The 13033-nt window shown below is 36.2% G+C and overlaps 1 protein-coding gene and 1 pseudogene across 9 annotated transcripts in view; one reads left to right on the forward strand and one right to left on the reverse strand.

Moving 5' to 3' along the window:
* Positions 1-13033, reverse strand: part of IPO11 (importin 11) — a 221483-nt gene that overhangs the window by 77967 nt on the left and 130483 nt on the right. The window lies entirely within an intron of this gene.
* LOC129143963 (UPF0764 protein C16orf89-like) lies at positions 8988-9181 on the forward strand (annotated as a pseudogene).

Genomic DNA, 13033 nt, shown 5'->3' on the forward strand with positions numbered 1-13033 from the left:
TGGTGATAATACTGCAAGTCATTGCTTTATGAAAAACACATGTAAGGAAACAATGTACTAAAATAAGTATCACAGACCAAATTTAAGAATGCATATACGTATGCAGGGTATGCAATATTCTGACACTAGACACACTTTTACAAGATAATCCATTTTAAAATTGCAGTTTGATATGAAGTATATAATATTTACACACAGCTATATATCTTGCATACAACTGTATTTAATCACATTGTAATAACATAGGTATCATATGCAGTTAATGTAATTCTTACCCTTGCAATTTAAACAAATAACCCTTAAAAATGATGCACTAATAGAGGCAGCAAAAAGCATTTTGAAAACATTGGCTTTTTGATAGCTAAACAGGAAGTTAGTAACACCTATACTCACTGCCTAGAAATAAATCTACATTTAAGTTAATCAATAAATTGGAGGAAAAAGGGCATGTGGCATATATACTGCATATTTATTAAATTAGAAATCATATTTCATTCATAATTATACAGATCAGTCATGAGTATTGATTGTTACATGTGAAAACTTGACATAAAAATTATTTTGATATGAGTGAGATGTTTCTTTTACAACAAAAATGGGTAAGCATGAAATTCAAAGCAGGGTGGAGTTTTTTTGTTTATTTTTGTTTTAATATTTAGGAAGAGAAGAATGCAGTGGTCACGAAACAGCAAAAAGGACCAAGAAGGACATTTACCCCACACTTCCAGCCTAAGTGCTTGAGAGGTGGGGAAGGAAACAGATACCATTTGAGAGGGTTATGGGCAAGGAACAGCCTCAGGGTAAAGCCAAGTTTCCCTTATGACTTCCATTAATGCTTCTCAAGATGGACTACTGACATTTTGTATGAAGAGAACCATTTACAGTCATCCCATGCATTGAGGGAGATTTAGCATCTTCCAGTGTCTGCTTACTGTGTGCCAATAGTGTACTCCAAAAATTACGACCATCAAGAATACTTCCAAGCATTTCGAAACAGTCCCAAGGTAAGCAAATAGCATCCATGGTTGATAACAACATTTGTTGCTGCTCTAATTTTGAGCAAGAAGTGAAGGTAAGGTCCAAATAAAAGATTAAAAATATAAACACTATACTGTGGGGCAAGCACTATGTATGCTACTACTGAAAGATACAGGTATACAAGATATCAATTCCTCATTAAAAGCAAGAGGAGATAAAATTTGAAACAATAAAATTTTATCTCGTTTACTTTTTTGAAAAAAAAAAAAACAAAACAAAAACACAACTAGATCTGGGAAAAAAGATAAACATGGAAAATATACAGATAAGCTAGTAGACCGAGAGAGTCATAGAGGCAGATATCACCAGACAGTATTTATCTGTGAGTAGAAAGTAAGACCACCTGCCCATTATTAAATACATGTATAATTTCACTCCCATTTAAAATCCTACTAAAATTACAGAAAAAAAATTTTAAGAGGGGGAGCATAATTTTAAAAAGACAAGAGGAATGAGAAACAAACACTGAAAGCAAGAAAGAAATTCAAGAGGAAACTGACTCCTTAAGTCAGAGAAAGCTGAATCCCAAGGTGTCAAAGGAGAAAGCTGACAGAAGCAACCAGATTTACTTCATATAACTTCTCCCCTTCTCCACTCCAAAAAACACAGAAAGTAGCAGAATCTTATACTTTTGGGAAGGAGAAAGGGGAAGCTAAAAATAAGAAGAAAGAAAATAAGACTGGTTGAAAGTCTGTCTAAGAAACAGAGTGCTAGATATTTTCAACTCTGTAGTATCTGGACAACTAATGCCCAATCCAGGAGAACGAAGAGAGTGTATTTTCTCTAAAGAGTCTAAAAGAGATTGCTTCCAGACTATAAGAGCCCATCAGTGCCCAATGGAATGCATTTAAATAAACTTACATTACGGCACCTCATTCTAAAATTTCAGAGGTGAACAAGCAGCAGCAGCTACAAACTTGGAAAAGAAGGAGCCCCAAGGTGGGAGTCAGCACGGCTCTGAAGAGACTTCCTCAAGAAAATTAAAGTAACAGAATCCTTGATGTGTCTGAACATAATTGGACATCTGTCAGACAGTTTAGTGAACATAAAAAAATTATACCAAAAAAAAGGTAAGTATTACTTCCAGGGAATACAAAAGATTGTACAGAAAAGGAGAAGTAATCACAGCTGACTACATGTCTCAGCTTTGAAGAGGAAATAGAGGAATCATGACGTAAACACTGAATTTTGATTACTTGGAGGATGAAGGCACAGAGGAAGTGCAAAGGCAGTATCAATACATACTGCCTACAATTAACAACTCATGAAGGAATAACACAGGGGTGTTATTTACAGATCTGAACATAGATACAAAAGAATCAATTGGCTACAAGCACTAAAAGTGGTTGTCTCTGAGCAAGGAAAAATGGCAGAAAGACAGGTGTCTACAGTTTTTTTCTTTAAGAAACCTTATATATCTATCTAGTTGACTCTAAACTATGTCATATAAAATTCTGGTTAAAATTTTAAAAACAAAAGGGTTTGAAGAGAATTTATAGTAATAATACATAGCTGTGGCTGGCCCCAATCCATAGGAATCTTTATAGTTTTATTTAGCAGCAGGGAGGAGGGGGTTGTGGCAAGGGAGTACTTAGAATTAATGTAAGGATTAAATAACCCCCACATAAAGCAGTATCTGATTGAGTAAATAAATAACATAGTCGTATACACAAATATTTCAGGGATAAAACAGAGTTTTTATGGTCTAAAAGGTCTGGAACTGTAGCTAGAGAAGATGAGAGTTTCTGAAAGAAAAATACCATTATCAGACTTGGGTGCAGAGGGTATGGGACAGAATCAAGAGAAAATTCAGAACTAGAACTGGCAACATATAGAAAAGCTGAACAGTGGACCAAAGGTGAAAAAGTCTTTCACTGCTTCTAGCTTTCCTGTTTGGTCAAATGGGTACAATTGTGATGTCAGTAATAATGATGACATTCCACTCTGACATGACGAATTTGAGGTGCCTGTGGGAAATCCATATGAAATGGTCCGATATTATTTCTCTTATACTGAAAAATGCCAGGTCCTATAACCTTATTTCTATCTACTATTCATATACACATATGAGTTTCAAAATAACAATACCAATATTACTGATGACAATAATACTACTGAATGTAATTACAAACTTACTTTTTTTGTAACGTTACATCCCACCAGGGATATACATGTGAAATACTATGTATTAAAATGACTTGAAATATTCTTCTCAAATAGCTGTGCCACCAACATCGTAACAGTTAGATTCAAATATTTCAGTCTCTTTTGTATCTTTAGGAATTGTTTTTATTTTCCCCCCTAAATCATGCTTTACCTCTACATGGTTCCAAACTCTAAAATATAAAACAGATATACATCCTGACAGATCTAGTTTCACCCTCTCCTCCTCTTTTTGCTAGATAGCTACTTTAATTACCTGGTTTATTCTTCCACTGCCTTCTACTTTTTAAACAGAAGAAAACTAGAGACAATGCTCCTTATATTCTCAAACTCATATAGCGATTTTCTTCATTTCTTTTTAATGGAATGCACAGTACTCCACTGTGTAACTGGACAAGGTGTGGTACTTCAATCATCCAACTACCTATTACTAATTGTTTTTTGACAACATTTTGTTATTACAAAAAGAACTTTTGCACTTTAGTTTAAACCCATTCTCTTTCGAAATACACCTGCAACAGATTGTGTGTGTGTGGTTTTTTTTTTTATACTTCAAGTTCTAGGGTACAAGTGCACAACGTGCAGGTTTGTTACATATGTATACATGTGCCATGTTGCTGTGCTGCACCCATTAGCTCGTCATTTACATTAGGTATATCTCCTAATGCTATCCCTCCCCACTCCCCCAACCCTACGACAGGCCCCAGTGTGTGATGTTCCCCTTCTTGTGTCCAAGTATTCTCATTGTTCAATTCCCACCTATGAGTGAGAACATGTGGTGTTTGGTGTTCTATCCTTGCGATACTTTGCTCAGAATGATGGTTTCCAGCTTCATCCATGTCCCTACAAAGGACATAAACTCATCATTTTTATGGCTGCATAGTATTCCATGGTGTATACGTGCCACATTTTCTTAATCCAGTCTATCATAGATGGACATTTGGGTTGGTTCCAAGTCTTTGCTATTGTGAATAGCGCCACAATAAACATACGTGTGCCTGTGTCTTTATAGTAGCATGATTTATAATCCTTTGGGTATATAACCAGTAATGGGATGGCTGGGTCAAATGGTATTTCTAGTTCTAGATCCTTGAGGAATCGCCACACTGTCTTCCACAATGGTTGAACCAGTTTACAGTCCCACCAACAGTGTAAAAGCATTCCTATTTCTCCACATCCTCTCCAGCACCTGTTGTTTCCTGACTTTTTAATGGTCGCCATTCTAACTGGTGTGAGATGGTATCTCATTGTGGTTTTAATTTGCATTTCTCTGATGGCCAGTGATGATGGGCATTTTTTCATGTATCTGTTGGCTGCATAAATGTCTTCTTTTGAGAAGTGTCTGTACATATCCTTCACCCACTTTTTGATGGGGTTGTTTTTTTCTTGTAAATTTGTTTGAGTTCTTTGTAGATTCTGGATATTAGCCCTTGGTCAGATGAGTAGGTTGCAAAGATTTTCTCCCATTCTGTAGGTTGGCTGTTCACTCTGATGGTAGTTTCCTTTGCTGTGCAGAAGCGCTCTTTAGTTTAATTAGATACCATTTGTCAAGGTTGGCTTTTGTTGCCATTGCTTTTGGTGTTTTAGACATGAAGTCCTTGCCCATGCCTATGTCCTGAATGGTATTGCCTAGGTTTTCTTCTAGGGTTTTTATGGTTTTAGGTCTAACACTTAAGTCTTTAATCCATCTTGAATTAATTTTTGTATAAGGTGTAAGGAAGGGATCCAGTTTCAGCTTTCTACATATGGCTAGCCAGTTTTCCCAGCACCATTTATTAAATAGGGAATCCTTTCCCCATTGCTTGTTTTTGTCAGGTTTGTCAAAGATCAGATGGTTGTAGCTGTGTGGTATTATTTCTGAGGACTCTGTTATGTTCCATTGGTCTATATCTCTGTTTTGGTACCAGTACCATGCTGTTTTGGTTAATGTAGCCTTGTAGTATAGTTTGAAGTCAGGTAGCGTGATGCCTCCAGCTTTGTTCTTTTGGCTTAGGATTGACTTGGCAATGCAGGCTCTTTTTTGGTTCCATATGAACTTTAAAGTAGTTTTTTTCCAATTCTGTGAAGAAAGTCATTGGTAGCTTGATGGGGATGGCACTGAACGTATAAATTACCTTGGACAGTATGGCCATTTTCACGATATTGATTCTTCCTATCCATGAGCATGGAATGTTCTTCCATTTGTTTGTGTCCTCTTTTATTTTGCTGAGCAGTGGTTTGTAGTTCTCCCTGAAGAGCTCCTTCACATCCCTTGTAAGTTGGATTCCTAGGTATTTTATTCTCTTTGAAGCAATTGTGAATGGGAGTTCACTCATGATTTGGCTCTCTGTTTGTCTGTTATTGGTGTATAAAAATGCTTGTGATTTTTGCATATTGATTTTGTATCCTGAGATTTTGCTGAAGATGCTTATCAGCTTAAGGAGATTTTGGGCTGAGATGATGGGGTTTTCTAAATATACAATCATGTCATCTGCAAACAGGGACAATTTGACTTCCTCTTTTCCTAATTGAATACCATTGATTTCTTTCTCCTACCTGATTGCCCTGGCCAGAACTTCCAACACTATGTTGAATAGGAGTGGTGAGAGAGGGTATCCCTGCCTTGTGCCAGTTTTCAAAGGGAATGCTTCCAGTTTTTGCCCATTCAGTATGATATTGGCTGTGGGTTTGTCATAAATAGCTCTTATCATTCTGAGATACATCCCATTAATACCGAATTTATTGAGGGTTTTTAGCATGAAGGGCTGAATTTTGTCAAAGGCCTTTTCTGCATCTATGGAGATAATCATGTGGTTTTTGTCTTTGGTTCTGTTTATATGCTGGATTACATTTATTGATTTGTGTATGTTGAACCAGCCTTGCATCTCGGGGATGAAGCCCACTTGATCATGGTGGATGAGCTTTTTGATGTGCTGCTGGATTCGGTTTGCCAGTATTTTATTGAGGATTTTTGCATTGATGTTCATCAGGGATATTGGTCTAAAATTCTCTTTTGTTGTTGTGTCTCTGCCAGGCTTTGGTATCAGGATGATGTTGGCCTCATAAAATGAGTTAGGGAGGATTCCCTCTTTTTCTATTGATTGGAAACTGTCTCTCAGACCACAGTGCAATCAAACTAGAACTCAGGATTAAGAAACTCACTCAAAACCGCTCAACTACATGGAAACTGAACAACCTGCTCCTGAATGACTACTGGGTACATAACGAAATGAAGGCAGAAATAAAGCTGTTCTTTGAAACCAACGAGAGCAATGACACAACATACCAGAATCTCTGGGACACATTTAAAGCAGCGTGTAGACGGAAATTTATAGCACTAAATGTCCACAGGAGAAAGCAGGAAAGATCTAAAATCGACACCCTAACATCACAATTAAAAGAACTAGAGAAGCAAGAGCAAACACATTCAAAAGCTAGCAGAAGACAAGAAGTAACTAAGATCAGAGCAGAACTGAAGGAAATAGAGACACAAAAAACCCTTCAAAAAATCAATAAATCCAGGAGCTGGTTTTTTGAAAAGATCAACAAAATTGATAGACCACTAGCAAGACTAATAAAGAAGAAAAGAGAGAAGAATCAAACAGACGTGATAAAAAAAATGTTAAAGGGGATATCACTACCGATCGCACAGAAACACAAACCACCATCAGAGAATATTACAAACACCTCTATGCAAATTAACTAGAAAATCTAGAAGAAATGGATAAATTCCTGGACACATACACCCTCCCAAGACTAACCCAGGAAGAAGTTGAATCCCTGAATAGACCAATAACAGGCTCTGAAATTGAGGCAACAATTAATAGCCTACCAACCAAAAATACTCCAGGATCAGATGGATTCACAGCCGAATTCTACCAGAGGTACAAGGAGGAGCTGGTACTATTCCTTCTGAAACAGACTGTGTTCTTAAAACTTTTGTGAAAAATGCAGGATTCAATTTACTTGACTTAGGCCTACACTGCATACAAAGTGATTAAACGCATGGATCCTAAAGTCAAAATGCTTGTGTTATATCATGGTTCCAATGCTTACTAACTGAGTGGCCTTGAAGAAATTATTCACCACTTTGTGATTTAATTTCTCATCTGTAAGACTGGGGAAAAGAGCAGTACTATCATTATATGTTTATGTAAGGATTAAATAAGATCTATGTTTTACATGCTTAGAATATGTAGCATGTGTTAAATGCTAGTATGAGCTATTATTATTACACAATAAGTTACACCTTAAAAATATTTGTGTCATCTTAAGTCTAATCACAGTGAAAAAAAGAAACTTGGCTTAACATTGCTTAATATGACCATGACCAGAATGAGAATTTAAAAAGTCATAGTAGTATGGCTGTAATATTGACAAATTTCAAATATGAGAAATGTTAACAATTTAGAGTATTTTATAATTACATTCCTCTAGATAACATGTTCAATCACAAAATAAAGTAAAGCGTATCCTTTGCTCTACACCATTTGCTCCAAAAGCAGGCATACTGGTCTCTCTATCCAATTTTCCTAACATTGTAACTTTCTGCTTCAAAGAACAAAGAAGTTACTTGCAGACACTGTCAAAAATTAGTATAACAATGACATTTAGTAAAAAATATATTTAAAATGTTATATAGCATACTATATTAAGAAATGGTATGAGAGATACTAAAAACGAAAATGAGCTAATATTAAAAACTATTGTTATTGCTATACTAGAATTCTAAGAACAGGAAAACGCCAAAAATTTTGAGTTTGCCCAGCCTTCAAATACAGCAGTAAAACGAAAGCACTATTGTCCTAAAATATTCCTTAACATAAAAATATAATTTATTCATAATGAACATATTTTTAGGATTTAACATCCATTTATTAAATAATAAAATCTAGTTTCTGAGATTTTTAAACCAAACATACAGATTTAGCTACAGCAATATTCGTATAAAAATACCATCTTAAACACATACTATCAGATTCTCAATTTTTCATTCTTTTTCTTTTTTTGAGGTTGTGGTGAGCCGAGATCACGCCATTGCACTCCAGCCTGGGCAACAAGAGCGAAACTCCATCTTTAAAAAAAAAAAAAAGAAAGAAAAAGAAAAAGAAATAAAAAAGAGAGATGCGGTCTTGTCATGTTGTGCAGAAGGCTGGAATCAAACTCCTCAGCTTAAGTGATCTTATAACCTCAGTCTCTGAAGTAGATAGGATTAAAGGCAAACACCACCATCTCTGGCTCCAAATTTGTTAATTCAAGTATCTGTATCCTAATCATAACCTACTGTTGGCATACTTACAGAGAAATTGCCTTAATCTGTAACGTATTAAATGTTACAAAAATAATGACTACATATTTGACTATAGATTTTTGATGTGCAGTAAGTTAGTTTGGAATTTTCAATAATAAAAATGTTTAAAAAGATATGTTATTCTGAGCAGCAAAAAAAAAAAAATACAATTAATTTTCTTCTTTTTTTTTTTGAAACAGGGTCTCACTCTATTGTCTAGGCTGGAGTATAGTGGCACAATCACAGCTCACTGCAGCCTCCAACCCCCAGGCTCAAGAGATCCTCCCACCTCAGACTCCTGAGTAGCTAGGATTACAGGCACACACCACCATGCTCGGCTAATTTTTGTATTTTTTGTAAAGACGGGGCCTCACCATGTTGCTCAGGCTAGTCTCAAACTCCTGAGATCAAGTGATCCGCCTGCCTCAGCCTCCCAAGGTGTTAGGATTACAGGCGTGAGCCACCACGCCTGGTCAAAATACAATTTTTTTTTTTTTTTTTGAGACAGCGTTTCGCTCTTGTTGCCCAGGCTGAAGTGCAATGGAGTCATCTCGGCTCACCACAACCTCTGCCTCCGGGTTCAAGTGATTACCCTGCCTCAGCCTCCCAAGTAGCTGGGATTACAGGCATGTGGCACCACGCCCGGCTAATTTTGTATTTTTAGTAGAGACAGGGTTTCTCCATGTTGGTCAGGCTGGTCTCAAACTCCCAACCTCAGGTGATCCGCCCACCTCAGCCTCCCAAAGTGCTGGGATTACAGGCCTGAGCCACGGCACCTGGTGACCAAAATACAATTATTAATTATTTTAAAGAGCCAGCTGAAATATGCAGTTCTTGCTAATAATATACCATCATTGTATAAAAAACTTGCTTAGTTTTAAAAGTAAATTTAATTAATGTACTTAAGTATTTATTTCAAATAAATGGTCAAAGAGTAAAGTGGAACAACTTGGTTTGTTTCTCTACAGCCAAATTATTTTGCCTAAAATTATAGTAGCCTATTTCCCCCCATAGAGAGACTAAATAATGAGACAGCTATATATTACATAAAAACAGCCAACTCTTATATTCACTTATTACATGCTTGGCATTGCTATAACTGTTTATATATATAAGCTCAAGTATTCCTCACATCAACTCTAGGAAGTAGGTAAAGTTATCATCCCCATGTTACAGATGGAAAATGAGGAACAAAGACTAATCTGTCCACATCACATAGCTGTGAAGTAGCAGAGCCAATGTTCTAACCCTGGAAGTCTCCCTTCAGTGTGTAGTCTTACCTGCTATGCTACGCTCCCTCTAATAATGTGGTAAGAGTATAATTAAAAACAAGTAGAATCACAATGGCCATTCCAAATAATCCACAAGTTGTCTTTCAACAATTACTTTAACAATATTGTTGCAGAAAAGCCAAAAGAGGGGATGGGGGTAAGGTCAATTCAAATTTGGTCTGGGAAGTGTTTAAATGTGAGAAATCACCTCTTTTCTTAATCACTTAGAATACATATATTACAATTTAACATGGAGAATTTCAGGTACTGCCTATTACAGCATAAAAATCATTTAGTATCACTCCTCATCTAATAACTGAGGAAAATGAAGACCAAAGTATACTCAGGAGCCATAAAAGTAGCAGGGCAGCATATGCAAAGCAAGGGACTGGTCAAGGAGAGAATCCCAAATGGATCCTCAGTATAGTCGAGATCACATCTTCAACATAAAAATTATGGATTCCTTGTCTTTCAAGTCACTTACTATATATGTATTCAGAGCAAAGAGAGCACACATTTACTGAACTTTGGATAATGGAGAAGCTCAGTATAATAGAGGAGAAAGGTTAAAACAGGCATACATACAGAAAAAAATCTGTAAAGACAATAATATCAAAATGACATGGCAATTTTCACTTGTTTTAATCACTCCCACATCACCAATCACTTTTTCCTCAAATAGTCAGAATTAAGTCCAACGTATTAATTCCTTACTTCCTCTTACCTCCAGAGAAGAATTTATCACCAAAGCAAAAGCTGAAGCTGAAATTGTATAAGACTGAGTTCCTTAATATACTTATATTGCCACTGTGTCAGTTTAATAAAGGCATAAATGCAATAAAAATTCATAAAAGCATTTTAGTAAGCAACATGTTTGATGTTACTTGTAAGCTTTGGAGCTAGGAGAATACTTTGAAATTAATAATAAATGTGGATTAATAGACTAGTGCAATAAACCAGGCCTCAAGTATCCAGGGTCTCAACAAGCCACAAGCACAGATTACTGTTATTACAAGTCCTTTAGAGCCCACATGATTCTTTGGGAACAGTGGCTTATATTCTCACCCTTTAGTAAACCCCTTGCTCTAAAAAAGAAACTAATAAACTATAAAATTAAAGCCAAAGAGTTCTGCCATATCCCAGATGTAATCAAGGTAAGATGAAGATATTAGGGAATGCCCTTAATCAATTATGACTTTTGTCCCTGCAACAACAAAAACAAAACAGAGACACAGACAGATACCAGGAGAACATCATGTGACAGCGGAAGCACAGATGGCAGGATTACGTATCTACAAACCAAGGAATGCAAAAGACTGCCTGCAATCACCAGAAGGTAAGAGAAAGGCTTGGAACAGATTCTCCCCCTAGACCCTTCAGAAAGAGCAAGGCCCTGCAAACACTGATTTTTTAATTATATAATTAATATAAGTATTATAAAGAAACTCTTGTTTTAAGCCACCAAGGTTGTGGTATTTTGTTACAGCATCCCTAGGAAACTAATACAGTCCTTACTGATCTCCTTAAGCTCCTTCCTTTTCTCATCAATCTATAATTTAATACTTTAATAATCTGGCAGATGACCCTTCCAATTTACAGACACAAAAATACATTTTAAATGTTGGTTTTAAAATGTAAATCCCCATGCTCAACAGACAATCCTAACAGCATTTCTCTCCTTACTTCTGTTCACTTCACTGCAGTACTTAACACTATATTAGCCTGATTCATGCTAGCAGAGTTGCGACAGTGAATAAAAACACAGTCATGCACCACTTATCAACAGGGATATGTTCTGGGAAATGTGTCATTAGGCGATTTCACTGTTGTGCAAACGTCATAGACTGTGCTTACGCAAATCTAGATGGTATCTTACTGGTTAATGTATGAGTCAATTTTCATACTGCTATAAAGAACTGCCTGAGACTGGGTAATTTATAAAGGAAAGAGGTTTAATTGAGTCACAGTTCAGCATAGCTGGGGAGGCCTCAGGAAACTTACAATCAAGGCAGAAGGTGAAAGGGAGGCAAGGCATCTTCTTCACAGGGCAGCAGAAAGAAGTGCCAAGCGAAGCGGGAGGAGGCCCTTATAAAACAATCAGATCTCGTGAGGACTCACTATCATGAGAACAACATGGGGAAAACCATCCCCAGGATTCCCTTGACTCAGGAGACCAGGTAGAGATAACTAATCAGGGGGCAGTAATCCCTACAATCCCCTTGATCATGGGGTGATTTGGGTGGGGACACAAAGCCTAACCATATCAGTTATGAAGTAAGACTTCATTATCTGTGCAAACTTTTACTCACTTAGATCCTAAAGTACACTTTGGATTCTTGCTGCAGTTATTGTGATTACCTAAGTGCACTTCTGTAAGCAAACCTCTTTGGGTAACCTCTTTCATTTCACTGGGAGGAAGTGAAATCATTTTTAGGCTCTAAAGCAATGCCACGATTTTCACACCATAATGCTACTTTGTTGTGATAGAAATTCAGCTCTCATATCTTAGAACATAGCTGAGAACCTCAACACTAAAAATAAGGGTACTTTTTTAAAAAATCAATTTTATATTTATTTATTTATTTATTATTTTATTATACTTTAGGTTCCAGGGTACATGTGCACAACATGCAGGTTTGTTACATATGTATACATGTGCTGTGTTGGTTTGCTGCACCCAAATAGGGGTACTTTTAACAGCTACACCTTCTCTCAAAGTCCATACATAAAGATATTTTAATATATTTCTACATACATTTATGTTTATATGTAAATACATACATTTAATACTATTTATATCTTTAATAGACAGGTATAATATATAAAGATAATATACAACTTAGAGACTGTTAGTTCATAATTACAGAATATCAACAAACGTGGTATTCTAATTTTGATAGCCAACTTAAATTAAAGCTATCAAATTATAACGTGAAAACTTTGTCCCAACAGCAGACTAACAAAATGAAAGAATAAGAAGTATCAGATATCACATCACTGGATAATTTACAAGAGTTTTTAAATCCTTACTACCCAAAGTGAGGTCTCAAGATAGGCAACATCCCAATCAGTTCAGACCTTGTTAGAAATCCAGAATTGAATTTTTATAAGATGTCCAGTTGATCTCTTGCCTGTTGAAGGTGTATGCACCTTCAGATTTGAGACCTCTGGTCCACAGGTATTAAACCAACTGAAAACTGCCAAAATAGCCTGTCTAGAACTATATCAACTCTTCTGCTTCTTGCGAACCATCCAAATGAAAGTCCAATTTCATAAAATATAAATGAAAAAT

This window comes from Pan troglodytes, chromosome 4 (assembly GCF_028858775.2).
Source record: "Pan troglodytes isolate AG18354 chromosome 4, NHGRI_mPanTro3-v2.0_pri, whole genome shotgun sequence".
In the NCBI taxonomy this organism is placed as follows: Eukaryota; Metazoa; Chordata; class Mammalia; order Primates; family Hominidae; genus Pan; species Pan troglodytes.